The sequence below is a fragment of the Centroberyx gerrardi genome, chromosome 15 (assembly GCF_048128805.1).
Source record: "Centroberyx gerrardi isolate f3 chromosome 15, fCenGer3.hap1.cur.20231027, whole genome shotgun sequence".
Taxonomy (NCBI): Eukaryota; Metazoa; Chordata; class Actinopteri; order Beryciformes; family Berycidae; genus Centroberyx; species Centroberyx gerrardi.
In genome coordinates, this window is record NC_136011.1 from 3,425,271 (window position 1) to 3,433,213 (window position 7,943).

Genomic DNA, 7,943 nt, shown 5'->3' on the forward strand with positions numbered 1-7,943 from the left:
ACTCATTAATCAAGCCAGGAAAGGCAATCAGAAGACTGCGACATCCTGCATGTCTGCCATCCCATAATCCCTTGTAAATCAGAGACATGGAATCATCTTTATCCTACCGTCCCTGGGTAATTCTGGTTTTTGTTTCATGGCACTGTCGTGAACAGTTGTGAATATATCTTGATGGATGGACATAAAGGGAAAACAAATAGACAAGAGGAACACATTACATCTGCCCGTACACAGGATGTAACATGCTCTGCATGTTTTTATTAAAGGAAGCAAGTGCAGGATTTTTTTCAGGGCTATCTCCCTTCCAAACCGGCCTTGGAAGTCCCATTGGACTCTAGCAACTGTAATGTTTCTAGGTCACCTGAATAGAAAAATGTATCAATAAATAACAATTGATTGATCTAAAATGTTTAACAGTGAGCTGTTGTTGTCAGTGTCAAATTAGCATAACTGATTATCTGGCTTAGGGAATAACGATTCTGAGGCGTAAACGCACACATGAAAGGATTCAATGGCTTTAATATCACCTATATCCTTGATAAATTATATTTTAAAATGAAACGCAAAATAAAAAAAATAAAAAATGTGGTTTCGTGTTCATGGTTGGAATCGTCATTGTGATTACATTGCATGCTGAACATTTGACCTCCTTACCACTGAGCTGTATACGGGACCACAAACCCTATAGATGAAGACAGAACAGAGTATGTGGAATCTCAGATATTTTTTTATGTTCCTATAGTGAGGGAAAATAACACATACATGCTGGTATGTGTACAGATCAGTCTAAACGAAGTTACTGTACATTGTACATTCACTTCATACTGCCATAGGAGCTTCCAGGTACGAGTGTAAGTACTTCACAACAATCACCTGAATCACCTAAATCAGATGGCTTGAAAATGCAAGTTGTTCCTAAGGAAATATTTTTATGACAGCCACCCAACTGTTTTTGCGACATATACTGATATATGATATCCTGATGCCAAAAAGCCGATTTGATTCACTGTCCTCCAATGGAAAAAACTGCACAAGGAAATACGAACAATTCAGCTATGTTCTTTCTGAGAAAAACAGGGACAAAAAAAGGTATCTCACTGCCCAAACCCTTTAATGATTTATTCCAGCAAATGTCAGTTGTACTCTGGGAGGTAATTTTGTGGTTTTTGAAAAATAGATTTAAACAATTTAGGTATTTTCTCAATCCGGAATAATGAAAGTTCATTAGTTGAACTTGGCCAGGGGTTGGGAGGTGGAGAGGCTTGTGGGTAAAGGGGGAGCTGTGCATCATAAGTGGTTTGGCAGATGTCCTTTAATCACTTCACAGACAGGACCAAGTATGTTTGGGCAGATGGTGTGTGTCTTAGCCTGCGGAGGACAGGGAATAGAAACAAATGCAAACAGTATGTTACCTATATTGCCCCACATGACATATTTTAACAGGATTCGTATGGATTCATCGCTGGTCATGCATACTGTATTATTCTAAAATAGAAAGTGTTTGAAATAGAGATGATACATACTTCAGGCTGTAGATTCCCTCTGTCTGAGAAGAACATTTGACATTCAGTGGATAGGACAAAACAAAAACTGTACAGTCCCGTGGCATATTTGTGGCAAAAACATATAAACCAAATAAATTATTAGTTTATTTGAATGTGATCTCAGCTCTGTGGCTCCCCAGTTGATCTGCTTGTCTTGCTAGCTAACTTAGCAACTGAACTGTTAGCAAACATAGCGTGTAACATGAATATATAAAGGCACTGCTTATACTAGAATGTGCTTTGTTATGTAATGCTTGAGTAGCCTATGTGTTTTCTTACTATCAAAAACAGATTTAGCTATATTGCTATATCAGTATATCGTAGAAGTCCATGCAAACTAGTACACAAAGAACCCAGAGGCAAGTTAGCAAATAGCTAAAGTGTGAAGATTTATAGTTCAAGTTACATTTGATTTTAACAATAATATGTTTACTTGGTTTTATTAATTGTATACTACCAAATAAGGAGCAGCACTTATCTGTACATAATGACTTTTCTAATGCCATAATGAAGTTTCATAATGCCCAGAGGGGTGAACTGTCTCACCTCTGTTTGCCCTGGCTGAATTTTTCTTGGTAAAATCAAGTCACCTTTGCCTATGTTAACATCTTCAAGATTGAAAATGACAGTAAACACTTCCCTAATAATTATGGACAAATAACTAGTATGTTGAAAGTAATATATTATGATAAAAAACGTGTCCGACACAGGACCGTTTAACATTGTCCTTGTGCTGTAAAACTGTTCCATGAGAAAGCCATGCCTCTGTGCCCTGAATCTGATACCCAAAACAGATATTGGGATGTAAATCATGGTTTCAAACTCCCGGACATGTTGTGTAAAGCCAAATAGATAAAACCTTGGAGATGTCTGACTGCATTGAGCTTGGAAAAAAATATGGAACGTGATGAAATGTCTTTTTTTTTTTTTTTGTCTGAGGGGTAACTTTACGATACAGGACCTTTGTACTATCTGGGTGGTACAGTTGTGTATCAAGACAAAAACTATAGGTGTGGATTTGTCATCGGATATCCCCAAATAGAAACAAGTCCTTTGCTTTACTATTGTGCTTTAACAGGAAGGAGTTGAAGTTGATCGAAAAGACTTGGCTTCAGGGGAAATGCCTCGTTCTGAAAATAAACGTGTTCGATTGCAAGCACGGCCTTGACAGTGCATCTCGTAACTGTGCAATACATTCATGTCTCTTTGCCTGCTTTGCAAATTTTTACACAAATTTTTATAAACACTGATGCTAAGAGGCCTTTTGGTCACAAATGGTTGAAAACCTAAACACCGCCTCAGATATATTTTTTGTTCTCATTAGGAACCGTTGGTACATTGGTCCCACAATATGGGTGGGCCCGAAGTCCTTCTTTAGGTCTGGGCCCAACTCAAACATAATATTACCAAGAGCCTGGGAACCATCTATCATAGTACTTTAGCACACCATTGGGTGGACTGCAAGCCCCCTTTGGAAGAGGATGTTTGTGTTGAATGTCCAGTTTCAGGACAAGTGTTTCCTGATTTTCCCTGTGAACCTCCATATTACGGGGTGAGAGTCCTGAAGTATTCCCCATAGACAACGTAAACAATACAGTGTATGTGGGATGCTAGCTAGAATGCCTGGTCTATTTCATCCACTTGTTTTCATAAAGTGGCACTGTACTGGGATGGTACAGTATACAGCTATTACAAGAGCTACAAGTCATCCTCATGGTATTTTTGGTTGATGCTGCATTATATCAACAGTTGACCGTGAGTGCAGCCTTAAGTCTATGTGAAAATCCTGTTCTTAAAGGTGCAATAGGTAAGATTTTTACTGCCCCACCTACTGGCATTTTCAACTGCTGCAATGAATAGACAGCAGGTGACCGGCCTTGCAACACATTTCTGGGCTAAAAAGGATAAAAAGCCTCGTTCTCAAGTCAAAAAATCAAATGACAAAGAAGTTTTATTAGTTCAGTGTTTAGCTTGGTGATATATTACCTCTTCACTACACATTTCTGTTGGATCTCTGCTCTACTATAGTTAGCTAGCTTACTGTCTGTTGTGAAAATGTAACTTTATTGTTTGTGTCAATTTAGTGTGTCAGTTAGAATAACCTGAGTAAGCTCATACTCTGGTTGTGAGAAACCTGGTTAGAATACCTGGCTTACTCCTATACTAAACAGGTTACTGTGGCATGGAGACATCTTACTCCTTTCAGTTTCGGTTTTCACTCTGCGCAAAATCACATTCACAACATGATGGGTACATTTCGATGTTAACATAAAGCATGGTTTATTTTTTGGGAGTGTCAAAACGATTTTAAAGATTACTATTGGGATCATAATTTCCAAGGGTTGAAGTAGCGAATTACCTTTACCCTTGTTACTGTAATTGAGGAGCTTTTTTTATTTTTTTATTTATGAGTATTTTTTGAAGTTAGTCATTTTACTTTTAAATAGGTACATATGTTGTTTTGACTTAAATACTGTACTTTGTTTCAGAGTACAACTTTTGCAGGCTCTCCATAAGCATTGCATCAGAAACTGGCCAAATGTAATCATGTTGATTCCTGTTTTCATTTGTTTATGGACTTTATTCAGTTTCTTTATAACATTTTTTTGATTAAAAGAACTTACTTTGAACTCTTTCTTCTCATCCTTTTTGCGTTGCATGGGAAAGATTATATGTAACATCTTTTAAGTAACTCAGTGGGGGGGGGGGGTTGGGTTCTGTTAACTGGTTTATTGATTGCAACAGGGACACTCGATCTCAGGGTATCTCAGGGTATCAGTGGTCCATGTAAACAGCTTAACCTGAATAAGACTCTGACCAGAGTATGGCTGATAGTCAGGTCTGTGTAAAGGTAGCCGCTGTTTCTTCCACCGTCGCCCATGTCAACCTCCTCTCCACACAGACAGAGCGTCATGTGTGTGTCTTCTCTTAGGGCCGTCTTGGCCTGGCCGGGTACAGCAGGGACCGGGCCGGACTGCTAAAGCCATCAACCTGCGCTGGTCGGGGCCTGATAAATCACCTTGTAATAACACACGTCAGCAGGTAAGGGGGGGGGGGGGGGCCCGGCACAGCTAGCTACCGTAAATCTCTGGCTTGGCTGTCTGGGTAGTGTCCACTTTGTTGAAGGTTGTGTTGTGTGTAATCTCCGTTTGCCCGCAGACTCGCCCGACCACCCCCCGATTTAGAGCTGTGAGAAACTTTTCAGGGGCTTCGTCTTGTGGCGCTCCCACCCACTTTCCTTCCGTTTTGGAGCCAGTAAGGTTTATTGAAGTGCTCTGTTATGTGCCACTTCAAGTCCGACTCTGTCTCAGTCTGTATGCAGCTTCATAGTTCACATGATTCATAAAATTATATTAGACTTTTACAATGTAGATATGCTCTATTAGCCTTTACATAAAATCCACAGCATACAGTATTTATTTCCACAACAAATTCATATATAATGAATTATTTTCCCCCTGTGTAATATTCTTTTATTTAACCAATAAACCAGGCTAGTCCCATTGAGATTAAAGATGCTACTTGTTTCATTTTTCAACATCAATATATCCCGCCAATCTGACCCAATGTCACACATGTAAAATGCAGTGTAGAGGCTGGTAGAGGCTGCCAATCCTCCCAGCGATGGTCTTGTTTACAGTAATTATACTAATGTCTCAAAATTAATGTGGTAATGATTTATTGATGTTAAATTGCTACACATAGCACCTTTAAGAATCTCTTTTTCAAGGGGGACCTGGCCAAGAAAGCAGCATCAAGACAAAGTGGCAGACCAACAACATCCAACAATGTACAGTCAGAATACAGTCAAAATCAAATAAAAAACATAAAACATAACATAAAAGAGAGAGCAAAGTCAAAATCTTCTGTATTTGGGGTCCAAAGTCCACTATTCCAATATCAAACCAGCAGGTTCATGGGGTCAAATCTCTGTAAATCAGCAAATTGAGTATCATCTTGAGAGTCTTTTGATTATTAGAACAATAACATGTTTCAGCCAATCAAAGCGTTGAATGAAGGGGTGGCTAAACCAACACAGAAGAAAACAAGATGGCTGGTAGAAACCACATGCTTTCTTTGAGAATTACTTGTGGACATTTTCTGCCAACTGAATGAATGTAAACTTGTTTCTTTCTCTTAAGTATTATGTTAATCCTTACTAGTTCACATAACACTGTAGTGTATTTCTGTATTACTTTGATATGACTTAAATGGGTCATAATATTTAACTGCAGCGGCCAAGTACTCCATTCAGGGGTGCCTCAACAGTGAAATTTCCATGACAACTGAATAACTAAGTAACTATTGAACTATTATTGAACAGTAAAATTCTTTATAAAGGATGGGGAAACCCTAACTGCATTGCAAATGCATTACAAATTTGCTGCTTCTATTTAAAGCTGCACTCTGTAAGTTTTGCAGTTTGGCATTGCCTGTTGCCGCACATGGTAACTGTTCAATGGTCTTTGCCTCCAAATCCCATAAATCCTTCCCCATCACTTTAGTGACATTGACGACAGTGAACTTGGTAGCTGCAGCCAATATTCACACTGCTAATAATAACTGATAGCAATCAATATTTCAGAATAAATAATACTGGCTAATATCAGAGATTTATTTACCATCTCTGCTGCTGCATCGGTTCTGTTGCACTGCTGCTCCTTGAGGGATTTCCATTGAGTAAATCCTTGTTTTATTCTTCTCTTAAATTCTTTGTTATTCTTGTTTTATCGCACCGCTTACCACTCTCCTTTTGTTGCTTGGAGACTTTCCGAAGATCTAATTCTATTTTTCTGGATGGCTGAAGGTAGAGCTGCATTTGCCATGCTACACTACATCTACTACATTGCAAAATAGTCGGAGATTACAGTGTAATTCTTGCCCTTGTTTTCCTAATCCCATCCTGTGCACTGAGAAGATTTCCCACCACTGGCTGTGCCCAACCACAGGGGCTGGAACGGGACAGACCAAGGGGCCTCACACATCGCTGAGGTGTGGATATTCAAAATAAGGCAGTATTTTATCATGAAAAGGTTACATAATGTATCTTTAAAGCCAGCTAGCATTAAACATTTTGAGTCAGGAGTTCATAGAATTTGTGATGTCATCCCAAAAATGGCCTCTTGACTCCATTCAAGCAGGATGAGAAGTCAGGAGTAAAAGCCCTCTAATATTTTAGCCCTCCGCTGTGGAGGAATGATAGATGAGGCAGACAGCCGTCTTGGATCTTCTGACTGAGTCTGGCTTCCAGGGCCTGGGTCGCCCAGAGTGCTTCCCCCCAAAGGGCCAGCTGTACCTTCCTCCGGTCTGCGCTTGTATTTAAGACCGCGGAGGCATGGAAGTATGAGAGACAGTGCATCTCAGCATGTTTGTTTCTTCTGTTTTTGTGTGGTGGGAGCGTCTTTTCATTCATCCCTTGATTCTTGTATGTAGAGTGTACCAAAGCTAGGATATCAATGCTCTTTTGGCCTGTGCATGTCTGAGTATGTCATGTGAAAAGCTACATCATATCGGTCAAAGTATCTCTTTGCATCTTTTTCTGCAGGAGTGCATGTGGGATTTGCGCCCTGTCCAGGGTGTCTCCCTGCCTACTGCCCAACCCATGCTGTGATAGGCTCCAGCCCCCATGACCATGACCCTGAAGAGGAATAAACAGGTAAAGAAATGAATGAAATCAATGAATATACGGAGATAGATGCAATAAGATACTGAGATGCCTTTTCTGGCATACAGAGGGGGGTGTAGTGGAAGGTAAACCCACCTAACTCAGTTTACCCACCTTATTGTTTGTTGAAATAGAGCTTAGAATGACATAAAACTTTACATGTTAAATTCATAGCATAGACCATAGTAAGTAGTATCAAACTAATGTAAGTTATTTGTATGGGCTCATATTCATAAAACTCAGCAGTAACAGCGTTACGCAGAGCAATATCTGTGGCGCCTGTAATTTGAGGTGACTTGTGCCACAAAGCAATCCAGCAGATTTCACGCCAAACCCCACCAGGTGGCACAAAACATAAAATGCAGTGTAGAGGCTGCCAATGTTCTCAGTGATGGTCTTGTTTATTTACGGTGATTATACTAATGTCTCAAAATTAATGTGACAACTATTTATTGATGTTAAAATGCAACATGTAGCATCTTAAAGAAAAAAGTATAAATACCTTTCCCATGTTTTTCTTCACCACTACCTCACTGCATGTTTACTGGACACTTTCAGAAGCACCAGGCCTTGAAACTCCATCTCGTTCGATGCAGATATTGATGGACCTTGTCGGCGCTTTCTGAAGCTCGGCAGCAGCTACTGTGACCGAACCGAGCCCGGTCCCATGCACAACTGTTTGAAGTCCCAGCTGCGGTCATTTCCGCTGAGTCTACACAGAACAATGGAGGTTG